This window comes from Schistocerca serialis, chromosome 3, assembly GCF_023864345.2.
Source record: "Schistocerca serialis cubense isolate TAMUIC-IGC-003099 chromosome 3, iqSchSeri2.2, whole genome shotgun sequence".
NCBI classification, from domain to species: domain Eukaryota; kingdom Metazoa; phylum Arthropoda; class Insecta; order Orthoptera; family Acrididae; genus Schistocerca; species Schistocerca serialis.
The window spans coordinates 651,101,505-651,127,665 of record NC_064640.1 but is presented as its reverse complement, the minus strand read 5'-3'; the positions used below and the strand labels follow the sequence as shown (position 1 = coordinate 651,127,665).

Sequence of the window (26,161 nt, the reverse complement as noted above, 5' to 3'; positions counted from 1 at the left end):
AATGGAATTTAATAAACCGCGATCTGTTACGGGGCCATGAGCACTGTATTCTGAGTAGGTCTCACTGAAATTTCTATTAATCCTGCCTATGGGCACGTAATTCATGTACTATACAATAAAAAACGTTGCGTAAAGTGTATTTATAATCTGTTCCACAACTGGAATATCTTGAAGGAATCAAAAATTAATTGCTAACAATATGAATTCATGTAGTACTTAGATGTTCACATTAATGAGAGTAACCAGATGTTGACAAGGTTCTGAAATGGACTGGGGTGTCAGTTTGGTTACGATGATTCACTATCATTATTACTAAATCAAAAGGTTAATGACGGGTACGTGGTGATCCCAAGGTGAAAAGATGACAGGAAGTGAGGACAAGCATCTCACTGGGACAGAGCGACAGGTAGAGGGTTCGCCGCTTTCGTACAAATTAAAAAGTTATCAAGCCTGTCCATCCCTGTCATGCTGATGAAGCAGTGTGTTCTTAACGTAAGCAGTGGTGGCCGACAATGAACCATAGTGGCATAACTAAAGCGGGCTGTCCTTCCCCACTGACTGGGTGTGTGATCCTCTGAGCCCATCTGTCTCTGAAACTCTGTGTCCAGAGGCGTGAATCTACCGTTTTCCAGACTCTCAGACCACACCCGTCCGCTAAAACCCGAAAGTCAGCGACTGCAGTGTTCTCCACTGTAAGCCCGAATGATAGTGAATGTCGAGAAACAAACTCATCAACGTCTGGCTTATTAACTGATTTGCCACCAACACTGGCAAATGGTCTGTCATGTTCCCTCCAGCAGATCCATGAGAACTCTGCTCCCAGGCTACTGCTCTATTGTCCCTTTCAGTCTAAATAGCGAAAGTCATGACCTATATCATAGGCTATTTAGTAATAACAAACCGTTCTCTTTCCACAAGTGCGATTTGCTGTCGGTGGAAAATAAGAATGGAGGAAAATCCTACTCTCTCAGCGTCGGCTTGGTGGGCTACCACTCATGCCATAAAGTGACATTCAGTGGTGTTTTTGGTATGTTGTCTAAATATGTTACCGGTTCTGGAGCCTATGCTTTCGCACACCCAGAGTATCGTTTCACTCAAAATCTCACATCAAAGGGCAGCTTCTTGCTGTGAACCTGAGGACACGTTGTATGGCCCACTCGTCATACTGGGCTAACAGTGGGAGTTGTGTTTTTATCACCGTGACTCTGTTCATCCCAAGTGCCCATGGTCGTGTCGGTCTGGGGCCTGGCAGTCGCCATCACGACACCCCATTATTCTGTTTTCAGCCAGTCATGGGTAAACTCTCCAGCTTGTAATGGACACTGCCACCTACTTCCCAAGGGCGTGACCCCCACGGAAGCCCTCAGCTCTTCCTGGTGTTTCTTCACCCCTGACAGCATACTATCCGCCTATACACCTCTCAGTTTTTGACCGAGGAATCTATCTTCTATCATACTAAGGCAGTAAAGGTGGTGGCCCTGTTTGCAAAAAAAAAAAGAAAAAAATTACTTAATATGTTTTCTGGGATATATGCTTCAGTGTGGCGTTCATCCGATGTTCTCTGGGAACTCCTTTATCGGATTGCAAGGCTATTTGTGCAAAAGTGTCTTGGCAGAAAAACAACAAAACTCACCTATTGTTCATGCGTTCGTGGAGATCTATCCCAATAATGACGTAATGTACTAATGTTTTACTATCAGTAATAATACTAAACTATAATTCAAAATTTCCATAATTGTTGTCTAAGTGTTCATGGTGCCAATACGTGTTCAGTATAGGAATCGGTAACAAATATTTACCTCATGAATCCAGAGCAAGGTCTTTGCAGATGATAAACATCTTTTGCTCTACGCGATGAAATATTTTCTCAAGACAGCGTATGAAATTCTGCCTAATGTGATTTGTTGGAGTATTGATAACTTAATTTAGATAAAATCACACTTGTAACGTCATACGATAATTTTATTATATGTTACGTATTTATACTCAATGTTTCTTGAGACCATGTGAGCCATAGATGTTGCATCAAGAGCTAGTCTACATAATTTACAGACTGGTGATAAAAATGTAGAACACTACAAAAGAAAAAACGAAACATTTACTGTTCAGTCACATTAACCTGGCCATCTGACAAAAGCCTGAAACATTTTGCGAAATGGATCACTGTGAGATGCGCAGGAAGAGAATTAATGGTGTTCTGGAACGTACCGACAGGGATGCGGAGCCATGCTAACTTCAGTGCCGTGGCCCACTGCACTATGTTTCTCTGTTGAGAATCCATTGCGCAGAAAGCCCTATCGAGGTCATCCCACGGATCAGATTGGGTTTAAATCTGAGGAGTGTGGTGGCCAGGAGAGACCGGCAACCTCAATCTGGTTCTTTTAACCACACCTGCACCACATGTGTGCAAGAACATGCATTGTGTTGCGGTATAGGATATCTACAGAAAATATTTAATTGTGACGTGTCAACTGGAAGAAACCTCTAGTATATGTATTTAGAAGAACAACAAATGGACATAAGATGAATGTGAGTGGTGCAATAAAAGATTGTTTATTTCTAACTATAAGTGGATTTAAATGAGCTGCCAGAAACTATTTTAGATCTCATGTCAAAGTATCTGTAATTACATAATTTACTTTGGACTATAGGCCAGTAAAGATTCATATCACGAATAGGCGAAACATGTGTGTTACATACAAATGTATTCAGCTATAAAAGAGAATACCTTTTATGCGTGTATGATAAGGTATAATTTAAAAAGTAAGTCATATGTCCCACCTAATGACAGATTATTGATACATATTGTTAACTTCCTGTCAAGTGAATGTCACAACCAGAAAAGAATATTTTGCTCTCCACAGTGCTTCATTGTCAATGAAGTCTGGAACACTGCAATACTTTTCAAGGAGATAAATTTAACGGGACGATGAACCTCATCTCTACATCCAGCACCATTCCCCTCGCCCCTACCAACACAGCCACAGACGATGTGTTTCGTTTTGTGAACACGGTTCAGCAAAATATCTTTCGTTTTCAGTGACATCTCATTCTCCAATTAAACACTTGCTCTGTATTTCATATGAATGACATCACCAACACACAAACATAGCAACATACCCATGTCGTCCTCTCCCTCCTAGATACCAATGTTCAGTCTTATTTCCACTCTCCCTAGCTAAGTAATTCCTCTCCTGTTGAAATCACACTAACAGCACAGAAAATTCATTTTTCATTACCTCGACCCTTGAAACGCTTCCATGCTTTCACAATTCTCTTCGCAAACTCCGTTCCCATCATCATCACATCACATACACCCTATCCCCACTTTCCTTTCCATAGTCACAGTTAACCCTGTTGTTTACCCAAGAGTAGTCATCAGTTTTCAGACAGACCAACTCGAGAAGAATGAGAGGACTCTAATATCCACCATAGCATGACATTACCAACTGCTTCGGTATCGTAGACGTCAAAATAAGGATACCACTTTTAATTCATAAAATCTGCCTTTCTCACCATTTCATGTTTATACTTTTAAATTCTAAATAAAAAATATTTATTTAGTCTTAAAAATTTTGCAGCATTGAACGTCACTGTAAATAATACACCGGATGTATGAAATATTTACGCCTTCAGTCACAATTAGCGGAGCTAAGCATGATCAGCAACATGGCACAAATCAATGGTTACAATAGCGATATAGGACACAAATTACGTGACTCAATTAAAAGCAAAGTACAAACAGGAGACAGAAAAATTGACAACAGCCCACATCTACCAACACGTAAAAATAACACGCAGTTTACATCCACACCAGAAATCACACTCCTCAGCACAAAATGACACAACATAATTTACCAGAACCAGCCCACACAAAATATAAGTAATATGTTTGGTTATACTTAACCGACAATCTTATCTCTTTACACCAATAAATGATGTTACCTACAACAATGTTCCCAACATAATTTTTTCTACACGACGTTACATTACACATCTTTCCAAAATATGCTATTGTCATTTAGAAAAGTAAATATTTTTTAAAAATTTTTTCAGTTGTTTGTCTTCAGTTGCTACTTGAAGTATGCTTTATCATTATTTATTTTTTATGTTTTATTGTATCACACGATGCATTTCTGACACTGTGGGTACATTATCAGATGCAATGTGCTTTAATACCCTTGATTGAGGCAATACGAACCGTACGTTCCTGTTCTGAGGAGGTTAGCGGTTAAGTTTCGAAATTTTCGAATAAAATAGCGGAAAATATGATGAGAAACTGTGGAAAACTTACCGAAAAATCAATTTAGAAATTTTTTAATTTTAATGTTAGCACATGTTGCTTTCTTTATTCTTTAATTGCACCTCAAATCAGTCTGCACAGATCTAATTATTTTATAATTACTAAAATAACTATGGCTAGCGAAATCTACATATCCGTTTAACACGGATTCGGGCATTGTGATTTTACGGAGTATATTTCCACTTATTGTAACCGATTTACAGTCTGGCCATTGGTTTGATTGTGCGGCGATACAATTTGTTTTCTGTCCTGTTAATGATGTGATTGGTTTTCAGAATATACTGGAGAAAGACATTTTTCAAAGTGGTTAAGTGTGAAGGTATCCGTGTGTCCTTGGAAAGGCCTTTTTAAACTTCTGCCTCCTTCCCTACATGGTAAGCAGTACAACTAGTACCTGATATCATGTCTCAGTTGTCAGGCCTGTTGTGTAGGGAAAAGAAACAGAAGATTCAAAATCCGTTTACAAGAACACAGGAAAGACTTCATACTGAGCAACACTGAAAAATCATTGCACAGCATACTCGGAAAACCAAAAACTTATTTAACAGGGTACAGAACAGTTTGGTAGTGCTAAAGAATTAACCTAATGGTGTGACCCTAAATCTGTAGGAACAACTGTAAATATACTTCAATAAAATGATAAAGCTTGAATTCATGTTAAAGGAAGAAAGTGATTTATTTCCCTAGCCATGGTTATATTAGTAATTATGGAGACTCATTTTAAATTTGGTGCCTGATATATCTGAATTTATTTAAGCTGAGATATCTGCCACTACATAACAAATTATATCCTTGGTAATCTAATATTAAGCCATATATGTGAAGGGTTTTGATATATACAAGTCTGAACTGTCAGTATGTTTCACTGTTTCTCAATATATGTTACGTTATTTTATCCTCTAATTTGGAAACATAGCGTCTAAGCTTTTTAGAACATTTTGCATCACTTCACTCAAAAGGAGAAGTAATTAATGTATTAAAGCCATTAGCGCCTGATGATGGACGCACAGTTCATCAAAACAGAAAAGAATTGGATGATGGCGTTATTATTTCATACAACCTGAGCAAGAATATGTATAGTTGGAGTGCTGGTAGATACCTGTTTCCTGTCAGCAAGATGGAAGAATGGGGAACAAGAAAGAAAAATTAGGGAATGTAATTGAATAATAGCAAAGCGTGATAGCGTATTCGAAGCTAAGCTATTAATACATGGAGTTTTAACAATTAATAACGGTATCACTTATATGAAACTCTATGAATTTCTGAAATATTGTGCCAGTTCCAGATCATTACAACAGCCGAAAGGAGGCCTTATTTACGTTTATTAACGGGTTAGACTGTGTAACAGCCTGGGACCGTATTTATCTACTTCCGTCGGAGTGGTTCTTCCGATGAGTGTTAGACTAGCGAGGAATCAAAGATTGTTTCTATTGACATGGAGATGATAGAAAGAGATAATCACGTATTTTAGTTGTGAGTCGGGCTTTGGGGTACCTTCGGATGGGTACTTTGGTTGGCGAATTGTCCGTCTAAAGCAAAAGCCGGGCTTGGCGTCATATTCCTCTTGTTTCATTCGTTCACTGAAGATGTACAGGATTGAGTGAAGGCAGTATCTCTTAGTACGAAAATATCAGGCGTTCAGGGTCCTAATAACTTAAGTAACGAGGTTAAAAGTTCAATGAATAAGGCTTTACTGGCTGTGAGACAAGTTTTTAAATGGCCATCAAGTCCGCATTTATTGCCGGAAACTATTATCACCGTAAGTTGGCTACTATTTGTATGTAAATCATCACACAAAAAGCAACCAGAATTTTGAAGTTCGATCTCATTAATTTCTAATTATACACAGTCACTGACCCACATCTATTCGCGAGTTACTGCATTCAGTCTTTCAGTGTCTTAAAAAGAAGACCTTGTCATAATGTTGCGAGAACGTTCGCAAAACACGACATGCAGAGCTGTTGTATGACAAGAAAGTTCACATCCAAATCACTTCCGAAAGAAATGTTTAAAACTGTATTTGCTTCGTATTTCCGGTAAAAGAACGGCAAAACCAATGATTTTCTTCATTTCTGTAGATATTTCTGCGTCCCGGTTCCACACGATCTGCACGGTAAAACAGTTTCCTAGCGATTTCAGGAATCGCAGAACGGCATAACAAAGCGCTACACTACATGAAGGAGCCGTCTGATTCCTATTAGCTGATTATTTAGTCAGCTAATCGGAAAACCTCCTGGCCTCCAACAGTTGCACTAATTCTTAACTCATCCAACAGGGTTACGGAAACCAATTTTGGTAAGAGTTTCTGAATTTACAGAACTAGTTTTTTATATAAAATCAACCAAACTATGAATAAATGCCAAGAAATTACATAGTTTAAAGATGGCTGAAAGCAGCAATCGTAAATAAACTTTCAATAAATGATGTATGCAGCCAATCGTAGTTTGTTGTAACAAGCCTTCACAGATATCAGTACCATTAAGGGTATCTCCTTTAGAACGAATAAAGTCTAATATAACGTTTTAAACATACCAAAAAGCTAAATTTAAAATAACCAATACATTAAAACCATGTATTTTAGTACATGGAATGGAAAAGTTACTTACATAACTTGCAATACGTGAAATCTGTAGGTATATATTATGAGCTGAAACGCTGAAATCAAATAACAGATATCATAGATTAAGTTCTCCGTCAGAAACAGCATGAATTAATAGAAAGGCACAGTTTTTTAAAGGGAAGTCATTGAACTAAATAAGTAATTTACGCACCAATACGTCAGTATGGTATACATTTAAGCGTTTTAAACTGAACAAATTGAACATACTCTAAAAGCAAGGACATTAGAAAAGAGAATGAACGAAGCATAAAATAATTAAAAATGACTCTGTTAATATGTAGCACAACATCAGTAAATGCTCGTTTATAAAAATATGTACTGATGAAAAATAACAAAGACTATACTGTAGCAGGATTTTCACAAATTATTACAATATGCAAAAATGAAGATTATTATGTGTGTAAACCCTGATAAACGACAATACAGAATACAGGAAGAGTAATTACGAACACTGGTACCCTTGTTTACTAATTGGTGTTCTTCGCATCTTATGTTAAAGGCCCTACCAGCTGGTGTAACATAAAACACTTGACACATAACTACATTCAATTCAGTAAACTCTTGAGCTACGTAAAGGTTAATTTCAAGTTTTTAAAACTTGGGTTAATTTTTTTGTATAGTGTTATTTGCGGAGAAACCTAAATAAGGCACTGAAACAAATTTTCCTTTACCATTATCCCTATTTTGACAATTAACTAGAGCAGTGAATCATGTATTAGTTTTCACTTCGAAAATTCTTTCCACTAATGAGGTTTCATAAACGTTATTAAACTCTACCGTTTTTTGCATTAATTTCCTTCGTGCAGTGCAGTGAACAGCTGAATGAAAGATAGTTTCTTATGGGACTGAGGACTGTTTGAATCAGAAGGTGCACTGTGACCAGTACTTGTTCCTTTGCGGAAAATATCAAAAGATAGTCTTTCATCTATTTTGGTAAACTTGAACTCCAGAAGGTTAGCTCAAAATTTTAATTTTGCAGCTGGCAAGTGAAACTGATTTCATGAAGAAGATTATTAGACATTTCAAAGAGTTAGTCTGCTGCGTCATTAGTTGCACTGTATATAGTCAAAATATCATCCATATACCTCAAGCAGGAATGAATACATAATTCTACAGAAGCATAAATAAAAAAAAATTAATTCTAGTCAAATTATAAAAATATCAGCTAGAGGGTCCACTAACAGATAGAAAGGTCATCTGGCTGTTGTAACAATTTTCATCAAATTCGAAGTAACTGTATTTGCTCGTCCACTATATCTTTCTTGTAAGTACACAGGTCTTTCTTCAAAAATTTTGTATGTACTGATAGATTTGTGTACAGTTAAATAATGTAAGAAGATATTAATTTTTTCCCATGGCTACATCTCAAACTTTCAATTTTTTTTATCATGGATTGAGATTAGCTACCGAATAATTATTCTAAGAAATGTATAATTTTTATCTGTACAGCAAGAATATAACTTAGGATACTGTATATTCATGTTAATCAATTATTTCCTTTAAAAACCTGTAACAGATTTTTGGCGTTAGCTGCAGCACACCTATTTTCTTTTTGTAAGGTACAAGATGTACCTGTTTCCAAATGGGAAACATCACTTTCCTCAAAGAACTTCGAAGTATTGCAGACACATTCATCTTTACTGGCCATAAGTACAGCTTTACCTGTATCGAATTTTGTTATAAGGGTTTCATTTTGCTTAAATTTCGCAATAATATACTTGATTACTTTTAAATCTTTATTTTTTGAAAACTCACTGTTAAATTCATTTTTACTAAGGATGTTACTATCGTTGTCATCTTTTGTAAACTTCTGGGAATTTTCAACTTTTATACTATCGACGAGAATCTTAAGATCTACAAAATGATTTCCTATTAGATTCTGATATGTAACTTTTTGCATTACGTTATAATGTATTTGAGGCGTTCTTCAAGATGGTATTCTCCTCTTCAATAACATTTATTTCTTTGTTATTTGAATGTCAAATTGGTGATGAGATTTTTGGAAGCCAACAGCTGTGGAATATTTTGTTCTAGGTATAATGCTTCTGTGTTTAGCTACTTTCTTTTCTTGCCTACCAAAAATTACATCTTTACAATAATTTAACTTTTCTATGATAAAGTGCCATATAATGCCTATTTGAAAATTAAAATGCAAAGAAAGACTTTTGTTAGTTCTAAACACAATTAATGTGCCCCTTTATTCATACTGTCTTTTTTTATTTAATGCACTAACTCTATCGAAAATGATTTTTTGAATCAAGCTTTCATATTTCTTGGGCTGTTTCATCTACTGTTTGACATAGGGAAGCATTATACATAGTTTGGTAGTAGTCCCCTTTCTTGGCAACATCGTTTGAAGGGGTAGCCATACCTGTGTTACACATTTTTCTTCTGGCATCTTTGTATTTTCCAACAGACTTAAATACTTAGACAGGCAGAAATTTCACAATTTTAAACATGACCTACAGCTGTAAATGCAAATAAACTTTCAGTAAACGATGTATACAGCCAGTTGGTTGCTAAACGTTTGTTGTAGTTAGCCTTGACTGGGTTTCAGTACCACCTAAAGGGACTCCTGCACAATGAATAGTCACCTATAATTTCTTAAACATATTAGAAAATGAACATCTGATGTAACCAATATATTATAGCAGTGAAATATATTACATGGAATGAAAAAGGTATTTACATAACTTATGTTAAAATTATAAATAAACATGATGAGCTGAAATTTTCTGGTCAAAAAGCAGAAATCATAGATTAAGTCCTTCGTGAAAAACAGCAAGAACTACTAGACAGGTACTGTTTATCGTAAGAACAAACTTTGAACTAAGTGTGTGGCAACTAGTTACGATGTTAAGTAAAAGCAGTGTAGAGCGCATCAACTGGATGGCGTTAGTAATGCGATAAATGCTGAGCAGTATGAAATATTCAAATGAAGCAGTAATACATTAGTAAAATATGTATTAAAGTAGTTACTGTAGAACAAATTGTTCATACGCTAAGACGAATGACATTATAAAAGAGAATATGACAGGAGTAAAATAATTTTAATAAATGACTCCGACAATATGCAGCACAAAATCACTAAATGGTTAGATACTGAAATGTGTACTGATGAAATATAATAAAGAATGCACTATAGCAGCATTTTGACAAGATATTGCAGCATTCAAAAAAGAAAAACATTATTTATGTAACACCTGCATAAAAAGAATACAGTGACAGTCTGGCATACTACCAATGAGGTAATTGAGTGTCCACCAAGTAAAGGGAAAAACAACATTTTCGAAATGGAAGTGAAAAGGAACACAGGCCAAAACATCAAGCCACTGCGAGCAGTGGAACAAAAAGGGTAGAGGATACTTTGTATGTCTTCATCTGAAATGAAACCGTTTTCACTAATCATAAGTCTAAAGTTTTCTAGTTCTATATATGAAGGTAGTATCTGTTCTCGAAAGAACAGATACCGTTGATGACCGTGCAGCTTCTCTAGAATGAAATGATAATTAAATCGACACCCTAGCTGCAAACAGGCATTCATATACATCATTGGGAACATGTGGAAAATGTGTGCCCCGACTGGGACTCGAACCCGAGATCTCCAGCTTACATGGCACATGCTCTATCCATCTGAGCCACCGAGGGCACAGAGGATAGTGCGCCTGCAGGGACTTATCCAGTGCACGCTCTCCGTGAGACCCACATTCCCAACATGTCCACAACACAACATTTTTAGAACGCCTAAAGGGTGTATATCAACGCCTGTTTGCAGGTAGGGTGTCGATTTAAATATCATTTCCCAGTTCTTCCAAGACATGAAGCTTTCTCCCTTTCTTCACTCTATGTACAGTAGTGTAGTATTTGCCAGTAAAAATGAACATGTCTGCAAAATTTTAAATTTCTTTGGAAAAATAATGTTTTCTTTTAGTTGTAGGAGTGGATGATGCCCACTTTACAAAAAGAAATCAGGTGTCCCGCAGGTAGTGCCAAACTTCTGTTACAGCCTTAGCACGGGGTACAATTAAATAACACGAATTCACAGTATCCTAAGTTAAGTTCTCACTTCACGGTCATTAAAATAAATCATCTAATTCATCCAACAGTAAACATTATTACAATGGGTACCGTGAATTATATTTCTTCATGGAAAGATTAAGAAATCAAACTTTCCCAAAATAATTGTTCAGTAGATAATAAACAAATTAAGCTAATCAAAATTAAAAATTTGCATTGTAGGAAAGAGACAAGACTAATATCTTTCGATATTAATAATTTGTACACTAATGCACCAGTTCAACAACTGTAAAAATCATGGAGAAAAACCTGTGTGTTTATAAAAGAGACATAATAGATCAACAAATTAAAGATGTTCTGTGGTTAGTAAAAGTGGTTTACATCGACTGTGATGAAAAATTGCTCCAGCGACAGAAGGCCTTGCAATGGGTGATCTGTTAGCAGGCATTCTAGTAGAAATTTTTATAAATTCAGAAGAAGGAAACTATTTAAGATTTATGCTTCTACAGAATTAGGCATTCAGTACTACTCGAGATGTGTGGATTATATGTTCATTTTATACAATGGTATTAAAGATGGAGTGGACCATCTCTTTGAAATATTTAATAATCGTCATGAGAAAATTAGTTTCATTTTCGAATTGCACAATGAAATCGTGAGCTACATTTTTGGATCTCAAGTTGATCGTAATAAATGATAACATATGTTTTAATATTTTCTGAAAGAAGCAAGCGCTATTCAAATCGTACCTTGATTCAACACATGTGAAGTCTCTGAAGACAGATTTCTTTCACTCAGTTATTCATTGCTCTGTAGTCATAACTTTATTACCACTTAAAGAAAGAAATTAATGTAATTAAATCACTGGCATGTAATACCGTTTATGAACCCTCAATAGTGGAAAAAGTTTTGAATTCAGAATTAATAAAAACTCACCACTCTAGGTAACTGTCAAAATGGGGATAATAATAAAGAGAAACTGATTTTTGTACCTTATTTAGGTGATGTATCGTATAGGATCCACTGTTACATGTTGTATGTGCCCAGCGTTCTGTATTGGACATACAGGTAGGATCTTTAACGTGAAGTGCATGGAACACTTGTTAGGAAAGGGGGATGACAGTGTTCATAACTCCATTTCCGCAATCGGGACAATGCGAAATGCGTAGACGGAATGTTGACTCTACATAGAAAGAAAAAAGGGTTAAATGTTCAAGTGCTGGAAGAACTCGAAAACTTGGGACACATTATTTGCCAAGATGGTCTCATGTTAAAAGAACTACTTCAGTTCAGAAACTACGCTTTTAATTTGTTTCTCGCAGCAGTATGATGTTTCGACTCATGTTTCATTTCACTTCTTTTTCTGAGACGTTGTTTTTCCCTTACCTAGCGTACACCGTATTTCCTTACCGATTGTACGCCAGACCGGCACTGTAGTCTGATTTATCAGGTTTTACACAAACAATAATCTGCTTTTTTGTGTCTTGATATCCTGTCATAATCCTGCTACAGTACGTTCTTTATTATTTTCCATCAGTACATATTTCTATAATTAACTGTTTGTTGATTTTGTCTTATGTATTGTCAGAGTCATTCTTTTACTTCTTTTATTCGCTGTATATTTTCTTTTATAATTTCCAGGCTTTCAGAGTATGTAAAATTTGTTCCATTTAAATAACTTGAATGTATGCTATACTGAGTATTACTGCTTCTGTTACGTATGTAATTGGTTGACTTTTACTTGGAATCGTAACTAGTTGCCACACGTTTAGTTTAATGTTTGTTTTTACATAAAAAAATAAATTGTACCTGTGGAGTAATTCTTGCTGGTTTTACTAAAGGACGTAATCTACGATCTCTGCTGTATGACTTGAGCGTTTCAGCTCTTCATGTATGCTTGTAACGTAAGTTGCGTAAATACCTTATGTATTCCATCTGTTACCATTCACTGTTGTGATTTTTGTTTTATAGTATGTTTAAAACATCCTAGGTGACTTTATTTATTCTGAAAAATATACTTTTAGTGGTACTGAGACCCAGTCAAGGGGATTACAAAGTCTTCAACAAGATAAGGCATCCGTACTTTTCGTATTTCCTCCATAAACTCTGTCACTCTTTCTACATCACTCACAAAAAATGCATAATTAAATAATAATTTCACAGAGACTACTTTTACGTCACCAATTGTTGTATCAAAAGCAAAGAAAATTCTAGAAAAACAATTTTTATGAAATGAATCTTTTTACTTATAGTTTCGGATGAGATTTTACATGAATACACTCACAAATCCAAGCTCAGTTTGGTAGAACCACAAAAATTATTATGGGTTTTAAGTAAAATATTATGTCTCCGAAAGTGATTCAGATAATGAACTGAGATTTTTACACTATACTTGTAATATCAGTAAAAATCTGTGTATGGAGTATGAAGAAGAGTGAATAAATTTTAATAATGTTTCTTTAGATTAATAGGGAGTGTGAAAATACGTGTCGATCGTATGCGAGGCAGGTTCGCTATTCAAGTGTACAACGGCAGCTACGAAATCGAGCGAGCAAAAAACTTCTCTCCTTTCCGGCTACAGAATAATACAAGTTTTTAAGATCACCTACCTCACTATAAGGAATGAAGGCCTGGAATAGTCTGCTACGTTACAGCAGAAAGTGGTTCACGTCTGGACCATTACGTGTCTCTTCCCGCTTGTCAATACTACAGAGGATTCGCTACGATAAACACTGAAATATAGTATTAACGTCACCATCAGAGACATAGCATTTGTCCACTTGCTACACGCAATCACCGTATATCGACCTGTTGTTGCGATCCATAACAGGATTATGCCTTTGACAATATCACAAAGCCAGCCACCGCAACCATGAAGGGTGGTTATTAGGTCCACTGCCGCCAATGTCCCTTGTAGCATACACGCGAGAGAGGGAATTTCGTTTCTTGCTTCGTCCACAGCCTGTGACACAAAGGCTGCTTTGACAGCAACGTTCCCGTGATGAGATCTGGCGACGAAATGACTTTACGTACGCTCGAGGTACTGCTATTTTTCAGGATACTTTTTCTCATTGGGTAAGTCCTGTTAATTATAAAGAATAGAGCAGGAATATCAGGTGAAAGAATGCACAATACACTACTGATCACAACAGAAACATTGCAAAAACCATAACAATAAGATTTGGTCACCATATCGATGAATATAGTTCAGATATGTGAAAGTAAGTTCGTCTGAGCACTCCTTTTCAAAAAACTAAAGAAAAATCATCGTACGACCCATTGAGATAATGCCTCGTAATGTACAGTCCATAATGCCTCCTTCATAAAAATCGGCATGTACGTCAGCAGAAGTTTGTTGCTTCTTTTTTTGCTCTTTTTGTAAGTTATCCCTAGAGATCTTCTTGTATTTGTAGTTGCGAAATAAATTTAGTGATGAACAGTCGACATTCTCCAAGCATGATTTGCTTTATATCCTGCAGCGATACGTGTGTTATGTGGCAAGAAGCAGGTAATGAGAGAGACAACAACAGTTATGTGAAAAGTATTTACTCAACTCTGTGAGTTGCTGAATTCACGAGCAGTCAGATTCATAGTAGGTCCAGGATGTTCCAGTTCTTAGCCACTTCATAATACTGGAGTCACTGATAGAGAGAGGCTGTACACTCAGGGGTGTCGTTCTCCATAGAGAAGAAAGTTGTCAGCCTCCGGTGGCCTCTTACGCACGTCGATATAGTCGCTGCCTGCGCCAAGGATATGTAGCGGCCGCCCATTGGATGCCACATTTGCTGTGTGGCTGCCTCTCGTGGCGGTACTAGTAATATTTGGTGGCAACCTATAAACTATGTACTACCATACCACTGTGATGTCTGTGGCAAACGACACCACAATTTCCTTTCAGACATATAAATCATATTTACGTGATATCTAAGAGCGCAGTTTTTACACTTAATTTTGCAAGTAGCCCGTAGTATTCTATAAATCAAAAAGATGGAAGAAATTATGACACGCGGAAACGATATGCAATCTACTTAATTATTCAATGAAACAAAAACTTCACAAAGAAAATTAGTATGCAAATTGCGATTTAAATCAATTAATCCAGCCAACCAAGGAAAATAGAGGAAAGAATTTGTGTAGTCGCCAATTGTTGTACAGTGGTGGAGGAAGAGTAACGAAAAACATACTAAAAATCCTGAGCGGTGATGCGTGGGCGTGAGGGTGGGGTTGGAGGGAGAGGGGGTGTTTAAAGACTTTACTTTACGTTCTTTTAACATCTCGAAAAGCGCGGCTTCTATTGAAGATATTTCCCAGGTGAAAATTAAACGATATTAAATTTCCTCCGAAAAAGATATTAATAAATTTTTCTTCTTGGACTAGGGGTTTCCGCATTTCAAGGGATGGAAATATCGTTAGTTATTAGAAATAGTATTTGAATTGTATACAGTTAAGGTTTATTGTTCAATGAAGGAGGTTAAGAACTATTTAACATGTGTACCACATTAAAGTGCAGGAGAAACGTATTAAGGGATAAACTGTTCCAGAAGTTTAACAGTTGGCAGATCTACAAAGAATGGAACTGCATGACCACAATCTGACGACCTGCCTTCCCTTAAATAATTACTGCAACACACCCACCCCAACCCAGTAACCCCCCCCCCCCTCTTGCCACTTAGTCGCACCGCCAGAACACAATTTATCTATGATTGCGGTTATACTGCAGTTAGATATGATTAATATTTGTTGTTAATCAACTTCATTTCAGAATATATTTGCATCTTGAACCATTAAAACACATCTGCGGTGTTTCCATCCCCTGCAACGCGGAAATTATTAGTGCTAGAGAAGGAATAGGTCGGACATTTTTTGTAGCAAATTTAATATCGTTCGAGTTTTTTACCGCTTCATTCTCGCTAGAAGTTGCAGTTTTGGAGATATTAAAAAAAGTGGCCTTTATTCGCTCACCTACTCCCACGCTCCCACCCCTCTGATCAGGAATATTAGTATGTTCTTCCTAACACTTCCTCCTACCAATTTGCAGCTACAAAAATTTTTTCCCCACAGTCGACCCTTTATGGTCTCTGTTGGCTAGGCTAAAGAACATATGGAGCTATCAGCACTTATACACATTTCAGCATTCTGATACTGTCTCGTTCATAACAGGAGAGATAAAACACACTTGAAGTACTGGGACGTTTGCGAACTTCAGCCTAACGGAAACACTAACACGCATTTCTTTTTGTGATAGTGCGGTAGGAATTGAGTAACAAATAAAGCCTTGAAAATTATCATGCTTTCATTATACAGGAATCCAACATGCCACACGTCTATAACGGTTGCTCGAAGCAGGAAACAAAAATTAAGCCAACAAGGCACACTTTTAAAAAGTCATTTATTAGAATCCTTTATCAATTATGTGACAGATTACACCAATAGTAAGGACAAACTCCCGCTCCAGATGGGCAAAGGAGAGTTGAGGTACAAGAATCTTAGAAGGTTCTCAATTAAGTGACAGTAATAGGAGGAACGGTTGGTAATAGTAATACAGGGGAAGGAAAGAATATCAAAACAATGGTACTATACACACACACACACGCACACACACACACACACACACACACACACACACACACACACACACACGAACACGCAACACACACAACACACACAGGATAGCTGGTTCAAAATGAGCCAACATATCTCATCCTTGGATTTGAATTAAAATTATTTCATATCACTGCTTCATCTATGGACTCGCACATGGCGCGTTACACGTGTTTCTTCAGAAAAAAAAATCTCTCTGAAATTTAGCAATGAACGCCATAATTATTAGATGGGTGGGAAACGAAACCCCTTTTGTAGTGTTCAGAGAGGGGAAAGAGACACAATGGAATCACTCGAAATCTACGTAGTTCGTCACACAAAGAAAGCAACACAAAACTGCATAATTAATTCAGCAGGCTACATCGGTATAAATGTCAAAACCGGTTCTTTAGTGCGTTGAGGATTACGAAGGGCACACTGGAAACATTTATTCGACCTGTTTCATACCGTATCTTGCTTACTCACGACACACGTGATTAGCCACAAAAACAAAGTATCACAAAACTGAGAATTTCAATCAGCAGTCTACACAGCAATAAAAAGAAAAACACTTCTACAACATTTTAAAGAGGGAAAAGGAGATACCATAAGTAAATCTATTCCTCCTGAAGCACCTGTAAGTGACCCAGAGCCCACATGATTCATGGCACAAGGACCCGCCAAACTGAACTATTACAGCAGCATTCATATCAAAATAATCGGGAAACATTGTTCCTCAGACGATATATACCTACAAGAGCAGCATGGTTGCGGATTCGCTTCCTTTGTCTCTCAGTAAATGACAGGCCACCTTGACCACTCTTTGGTCACCCCTCACCACCTGTCTCGTTATAGCCCAAAGAGGTTCCTCAGATACAGTTATTTCCAGTCTTGGTTGAATAATGCACAGCAGATTCTCTGCTCAACGATTGTGAGTGCAAAAACGCAAAACACAGGTAGTGAACCTTTGAGAGTTTCATGACAAAAGGGCCCACTGTTCTCTTATGTAAACAAACTGGCCACTTTCCTCAGCCTCATTTAATGACCCTTATGTAAACAAACCACTCACTTGGGCCCTTGTTTTGTTGATTTACAAAAAATTTGTGACCGATAACTGTCATTATAATATAAGTTAATAGACTGTAACTGACATTAAAATTAACATAATTCATGGCCAAGATGGTCACCGAGTAGCGCACTTGTTCTTATGTTTACCCAGGTGTTGCTTAATGGTCAAATGCTTTTAGCCTAAACTGATAAATGTTATTATAGACATGGAACGACTCGCGATAAGCTATCGGGACACATGAGCCTTCGACTGTCCTGCTTCCATTCTTTCTATGTCCGCCTGCCGCTGTGGCCGAGCGGTTCTAGGTGCTTCAGTCCACAACCGTGGACTGCAACGGTCGCAGGTTCGAATCCTGCCACGGGCATGGATGTGTGTGATGTCCTTAAGTCAGTTAGGTTTAAGTAGTTCTAAGTCTAGGGGACTGATGACCTCAGTTGTCAAGTCCCATAGTGCTTAGCACCATTTGAACCATTTTTTCTATGTCCCTCTAGCGCAGGGAGTCTTGATGGCGTCTTCTCTGTGCCACAGAGCTCCGTCTGTGACTGTGTAAACAGAGATTGTACATTGTGAACACTCTGCAAACACCATTCCGTTGGATTGGTGCCCTGACCTCATCGTTGGCATGGTTGTTCCTTGGGTGGAATGCTATCTTCCGTGCAGAATACGAACGTACGGACATTTGTTGACAGTTTGTTTGATTATGTAGTGAATTAGACACAGGACGGGGAAACAGTGATTTGTTGCTTTAATTTTGAAAACCAGTGTATTTCAGTTAGTTCAAAATCACGTTGAATATACGCACTGGCTATCTGAGTTAGCTGGTTAATGGTGATTCGTCCGAGTAAGAAACGACTGCATTGAACAGACTGTAATTCAATCCAGGTAGTCAGGAAGCCAAAATTTTCGTCCTGTGTGGGGCACCAGTGCTACGAGAAAATCGTATCGCAGCCATATGTGGAGTTAAGTGGACAGCTGAACTCTACGAAAGAATTAGAGACTGGAATGTGGATCTCATCCCGAAATCTTTGAGGGCAAATGACTCCCTAGTAAAGTTGTTGATCTATACTGGAGTTACACCATATCTTGGATTCAAATCTGTAGAGAGTACCTGTGGTTAGAGAGTCGGCAAAATTTTGAAGGTTCGTGTCACCATAAAGAATCATTAGCTTCTGATTTGATAGAAATGTTTGAGACAACGTGTTTTCGCAAGTGTCCTGTATATGACGTTAATCTTAAAAAAGATGATCCGGAAACTTATAAAGAAACAGATCAGAATACATGTACAATGCAACAGTTGTATGACAAATTAGGTCTTGACGAGAACACCCAAGATTTTACGGGACACGCATTAGCATTGTACAGAGATGATGATTATTTGCATTGTAGCGCAATCGAAACAATTCGCAGGATTAAATTGTATAGTGATTCCTTGTCCCGGTATGGAAGATCTCGGTATCTGCACCCTATGTACAGTCTTGGAGAGGTACCTCGTGGGTTCACTCGATTTAGTGCAATATACGGCGGTACGTATATGCTTGACAAGAAACTCAATAAAATTGTTTTGGAAGACGGCCACGTTTTTAGCGTACGATCAGGGGAAGAAGTCGCACATTGTAAAAAAGTGTATTGCGGATCATCGTATGTCCCTGACAAGGTGAAAACAGACGGGCCAAGACACTCGCTGTATCTGTCTCAAGGATCATCAGTACCAAATACAAGGGATGATCTGTCAACACACATACATATATGTGTCTCTTGTTTCACTCATCAGGAAACAGCCAAGTGTTAGTTCACTGCTACGGTTTCAATCACCGTTGAATATGCCAACCCGAAGCAGAAATCCGACCTTTTCTGGATTTTCTTGGTCTTATATATCAAAAATTTGCCGGTGTAAGCGGTTACTACGAGTCAACAGACGTGGGGAGTGTATGGTGAAGGTACTCACGCCTCCAGAGAGCGCCGCACCTCAATCGATAAGCCGCGCTCGAAACACTCGTAGCGCACTAGCTCCATGGGTTGTTAGTACGAACTATAGGGAGGTCCGCCGGGGGATACAGCTGTCAACCCATCGGCATCACGTATGTGGATAGCGATTGGTCGATGCCTCGATAAGTACGAGGACACAGAGCTATGGCGGACAATTATCTTCAGAGCGCCGAGTCGTGTACAGTCTCTAGTTACCGCCGAGTCTACATGGTGCAGTGTTCGTCCGTCGTCTCCGAGACTTGGGCGCCGTAGGCATCGTGGGCTAGCTCTGGACTCTACGTAGGCATCTATCAGAGGCACAGTGGCAGGACTTCAATGTTTTAGAAGACTTACAATAATTTCAAAGACCTCATTCTGCTGGATGTTTCCCAAGAAGGAGCATCATTTAAGTTGAGTATGTCTTCATATTTGTGAAATGTCATTTTATTACTAATTGTTGGCAATCGTTCTGATGGAAGGTAACCCACACTGCTCTCCTGCATTCCGAACAGAGTGAAATGCAGATATTTATTTGCACATCATATGATGCCACTACAAATTTTGGAACAACTTATCTGGATGTGGTGGACATTATCTGCTGAGCTGCAGGTGTAGATTTAGATTCTTCAGAAGTTAAGCTTGATATTGGTGACGAGAAACAGTAAGTACTTTCGAACTGGTGCTCATATTTCTGTGAACGTTACTCACTGCACATACCTGATTAAAAGTAATTCAAATTTTCGTATTGTACGTATTTTAACTGCTTAGCCCTTGTTGTACCGTTTGTAATAGTTTACAACGTATGAATGTCAGTGGCAGGTGTAGGTCTTATGCAGCTACGAGATTGCAGTCCTGTATTCTGTTCATGTGGTACTGAAAATCATTCTAGCCTGTGAAAGTTCATTTTGACAGTATAAGATAAAATATTTCTAGGCAATAAAAGGAAGATTGTTCTGTAATGGTTGTTAAGTTATTGCCTGTAGGAACATTTATTTGTGGAGAGACGTCTTTGAAACGTATTACTTCAGTTAAGGCATAAACAACACAGATTGTAAAGACGCACGACATAGTTTTGTTTTATTACACTACTTAAGGTGGAAGTAAAATTTTGTCAACGTAAAAACAGTGGTCTGTGAGCTTGATACTAGTTTAGTATCCGTATGGTCATAGGAGATCGTATTTAGCACTGATTACGCCAAGTAAAGAACTTACGATTATGATGGAAGCTATAGAAATGACTTAAACTTTGTGTCACGGCCAGGGCTCGACTCCTTGTCTTCTCGTTCACTAGACAGAAATGCTCACCCATTACTTCACCGGAGCACGGTAGTCAACTTCACTGCATGAACCCCCACAGTCGAATGCCCTCCCCAACACAAATTCAGTTCATATCTTCAGCTTATTTTCCGTTGGACAGAAATGCTGGCCATTACTCCACCGCAGCACTATGGTCAACATTGCTGCTCGAAGTACCAAAGTCGAATGTCCTCCCCAACAAAAATTTTAATTCATTTCTTCACCTTCCATCATTATTGTAGATTTCTATTTTAGTTAAAAAAAAATAAACCTCATGTATGGCCACAGAGCATTACTCCGTCTTTTATTACAGGTTGATTCTGGTTTCACGGGACTTGATCTCTTCGTAGCGATATAGTGCCATCAATTCGTTGTTTGCTCAAGCTTCCGAACTCCTCAGATTCTCCATGTAAGGCACGGTCAGGGTTCGAATTCTGGTTCGGCTCTAAATTTTCGTAATGTAATTTCAGGTTTTAGCATGAGCACATGTAACTATTGGTGGAAGTATATTTTAACTTTTAATATCTCTTCATTCTTTGCCAATAACGATATGTGACTGTTTCGACTTAAAGAGATACACAGATCTTTTAGTCGCATCATTTAAAAATGACACATGCCACTCCTAACTACTGGTGAAAAATAATTCGATAATTAATGTCTCGGCCATCCTAATTTAGGTTTTCCGTGATTTCCCTACTTCACTCCAGGCAAATTCCGGGATGGTTCCTTTAACAGGGCACGCCCGACTTCCTTCCCCGTCCTTCCCTAATCCGATGAGACCGATGACATCGCTGTCTGGTCTCCTCCCCCAAACTACCCAATTAAAGTCTCTTCGTGTACAGTCAACAACGAAATGCGTGGAGTTCGATTCCCAGTCATCACTGTACTCTTCGATAACTGGAATTTGACCGTACTTGCACAACAATCGTACTAGTTGCTGGTTTCGAATCGCCATCAAACACATACATTACGTCATTTTATTTCGTAATGAAACCATATTTAACATCTTTCGTGGTTAATTAACCGGGACAACAGTTTTATAATATTTGTCCTGACGCAGTAAAAAAATTTTCGTCACGTAGTTTCAAGTTAAGATTTGCTGATATTGGCTACAAATGTATTATATAACGATTTTTTAAAGTTAGTCAGGAATGACGGTCAGTGCTGTGGTTGAATTTCCGTGGGGCTCAAGTGTTTTGCTTAGTTAGTATTGGGTCTCAATCCATATCAAGGAGAGCAGAGTTCATCATGTCATTTAAAGTTCAAACAGAGGCGCAGCTTCATGCTCAGCAATAACTTTCATTTTTGATGTCACTTCGTGTTAGATAATCGGTGCGATTCACAGTTTTCGAACTGATCATAGTCCAACGTGGCATTACTAGCGATGCTGTATTCATGGTGAAGTTTCGACCGAACGATTGAAGCTGTTAATCATGGATTTTGTGGTTAATTAGTCCACTATTCGGTTTATGCGTAAGCTCTCGCATAGTGAACTATGGTTAATAGGTGGTTGGAAAACTTTCTAGAGAGTAAAAATACTTCAGGTAATCATAGAACAAGGAAGTGCAGATACTCTTGAACATTTCTTATTCGCAAAAAAGTTTGGTTTTGAGCAAGGTCAACGGAATAATTCATGTGATAGAGTTGGGGGTATTTTGTGTCAGACATTAACGAGACTGGTAATACTGAGAAATGTCACTTATTGTAGTAAATTTGAGTTTACCGACGTAATGGGCTGTCTCAGGCATTCCTTCATATTTGTAATATTTTAGTATTATTTACACCTGGCTTTTATTGCCATACAGAGCAGTGTTTTCTTCTGGTAACGTGTGGTAACAATTTTGTATGGTCAATCGACTGTACCAGATCCAGATTAGAGGACCTGCAAGACAGTTAAGCTATGTGAGATGCATGAAAATGCTGCGAATTTCAGTACAGGTCATTCGGATACTTTTGAGCATGATAGTGCATTTCAAATGTGAGTGAGTGTAGGTGTGTGATTTTGCGCATGTTCTCTGGTCACGTGTTCAACAATCTTATAGTGTCTGATAACCCCCTATTTAGCGGCAATTATATTATGCTTTCATCATATGAGTGGTGGCAGTTATGTGCGAATTTCTCATAGGTAGCATCCCTGTTCAACAATCAGGTATCCTACCTTGTTTTACTGGACTGTCGCACTGTATATTAGTGACTATCGAAAACCTAAATTTGTAATGATGATGGCGGGTTAGAGTAGACATATTTCCAGGATTCAGCATTCAGAAACTTAATTTGTATTAGTTGTGCCATCCAGTGCATTGTGAATAACTTTGTAGGGTGGAGGAATTTCCTGTACGTATTTTCGGCAGTGTGTGCTGCACCATTTCATAGCTGAGTAATGAGAAAAATTCTGAGTGCGTTTCCACTAAAATTTTTGATGTATGTGTAAACACCATGTATGGGACATCAGCTACCTCGTTGGACAAGAAAATGCATGCAAAGTTACATATGTTTATATGCCCCACAATGTTATCCGAAATGATTATAAAATGTAAATGAGCTTTAAAAAATTGTACTTGTTTCGAACAAAGTATCTCAGTCAGTAGTGTAATTCCACTAAGAAATACGAGTGCGCCTCCATTATGGGCATACTGTAGCCTAAAACGACTAAACATCTGTGCATCCAGAGGAACTACCCAAATATGTGATCAGTTTCCTTTACATAAAAAGATCATGAGAGAGTTATATATCTTTGATAATTCCTAAATTATTTACCAGATATACCATAATTTTTATCTCTATTTTGTACGGAGATACGTAGAATTGACTATAAACTATAGAGATACGTTTTCCTTCGGTATATGCATTAATGACTAAATAGATAACTAGAAACTTTTTTCACAATACTACTACATAATCTCCCATGCCAGCCTAAAATAAATGTGGTTATTTTTTGTGATACAAGTGAGTATCTTCCATACACTGAGCAACAGAATTAAATTATCACTTTCTTGAAACCACATAAGTTTAGCCCATCCCAGTGCACAAGACTGAAATTAGGCTCGAAGGTGCGTACAACCTTTATCTGTAATGGTGCAAAAACGTGGCGCCATGCGACCTCATCCTTTGACTTGACGACGCTTCACACAGCAAAGAAGGTCAGATCTCAGAAGTTGATGTGACGGGTAAAATGAGTTAATAATTGTCACGTTGGCACCAAATTTCACTACAACTCTGCCCAACGTCACTGTGAACGTATCACACGATAGGAAGATTATCATAGGACCTCTTTCCCACGTTTTACCCCTTCTTTTGACGCCTTTGCGATGGAGGCCAGAACCACGACGTACAGAGTTGAAATCACGCGTTTTTGTTATGAGTGGCCGAGGAAAACATTTCAGACACACCGCCGCTCTGAATCGAAACGGAAAGGCCTGAGGGGATGGCATCAAGGGCGTCTATGAAACCATTCCTTTTCTTGGGACGCTGATTCCCACAAACGCTGTGAGGACAAAAACGACATTTCGCAGTACGATGAGCCAGAGGACGATGTCCTTGACAAACTATGGCACCAAATGTTATCAAGACGTCTTCCTGTTGCCTACTGAACTTCGAACTGTCGTTTTCGACTGCGGAATGTTTAAGACTAAACGTCCCAAGAAAAGACGTGAGTTCATTAGCACAGTTTATGCCACCCTCTGAGGCCATTTTGTTTCGATTCAGGGTGGTAGTGTGTCTGAATTGTTTACCTCGGCCACTCGTGAGAGAACTGCGTCATTTCGACGCTGGGCGATGCTGTTCTGGCCTCCATTACAGATGTATCAAAAGAAGGGGTGAAATTAAAGTAAGATTAGCTACGACAAACTTCCAACTCTGTGACACGTCCACTGTGGAATTGGCAAAACTGTGATGAGATTTGGTGCAAATCTAATATCGTTAACCAGCTTTACACGTCACATGATCTTCTGAGCTATGACCTATATTTCGCATGTGTCGGCATCTTACTGGTTGAAGCGTCGTCGTGCCCGAACGTGACGTCGCAGGGCGCAATGCTTTTGTACCATTACAGAAAAAGGTTTTAGGTACCTTTGAGAAAAATATCAAACTTATTCATGGGAATATATATATATATATATATATATATATATATATATATATATATATATATGGAACCAGGAACCGCGGTGTTGGCCGTCGAACGGCGCTAGCTGCGCAGCATTTGTGCACCGCCGCCGCCGTCAGTGTCAGCCAGTTTGCCGTGGCATACGGAGCTCCATCGCAGTCTTTAACACTGGTAGCATGCCGCGACAGCGTGGACGTGAACCGTATATGCAGTTGACGGACTTTGAGCGAGGGCGTATAGTGGGCATGCGGGAGGCCGGGTGGACGTACCGCCGAATTGCTCAACACGTGGGGCGTGAGGTCACCACAGTACATCGATGTTGTCGCCAGTGGTCGGCGGAAGGTGCACGTGCCCGTCGACCTGGGACCGGACCGCAGCGACGCACGGATGCACGCCATGACCGTAGGATCCTACGCAGTGCCGTAGGGGACCGCACCGCCACTTCCCAGCAAATTAGGGACACTGTTGCTCCTATCGGCGAGGACCATTCGCAACCGTCTCCATGAAGGTGGGCTACGGTCCCGCACACCGTTAGGCCGTCTTCCGCTCACGCCCCAACATCGTGCAGCCCGCCTCCAGTGGTGTCGCGACAGGCGTGAATGGAGGGACGAATGGAGACGTGTCGTCTTCAGCGATGAGAGTCGCTTCTGCCTTGGTGCCAATGATGGTCGTATGCGTGTTTGGCGCCGTGCAGGTGAGCGCCACAATCAGGACTGCATACGACCGAGGCACACAGGGCCAACACCCGGCATCATGGTGTGGGGAGCGATCTCCTACACTGGCCGTACACAACTGGTGATCGTCGAGGGGACACTGAATAGTGCACGGTACATCCAAACCGTCATCGAACCCATCGTTCTACCATTCCTAGACCGGCAAGGGAACTTGCTGTTCCAACAGGACAATGCACGTCCGCATGTATCCCGTGCCACCCAACGTGCTCTAGAAGGTGTAAGTCAACTACCCTGGCCAGCAAGATCTCCGGATCTGTCCCCCATTGAGCATGTTAGGGACTGGATGAAGCGTCGTCTCACGCGGTCTGCACGTCCAGCACGAACGCTGGTCCAACTGAGGCGCCAGGTGGAAATGGCATGGCAAGCCGTTCCACAGGACTACATCCAGCATCTCTACGATCGTCTCCATGGGAGAATAGCAGCCTGCATTGCTGCGAAAGGTGGATATACACTGTACTAGTGCCGACATTGT

The 26,161-nt window shown here is 39.0% G+C and overlaps 1 pseudogene; it reads left to right on the top strand.

Annotated features, from left to right (window-relative positions):
- The window catches only part of LOC126471075 (rab GDP dissociation inhibitor alpha-like), an 82,975-nt pseudogene extending 62,756 nt beyond the window's left edge, over positions 1-20,219 (top strand).
- Positions 20,220-26,161: the final 5,942 nt, after the last annotated feature.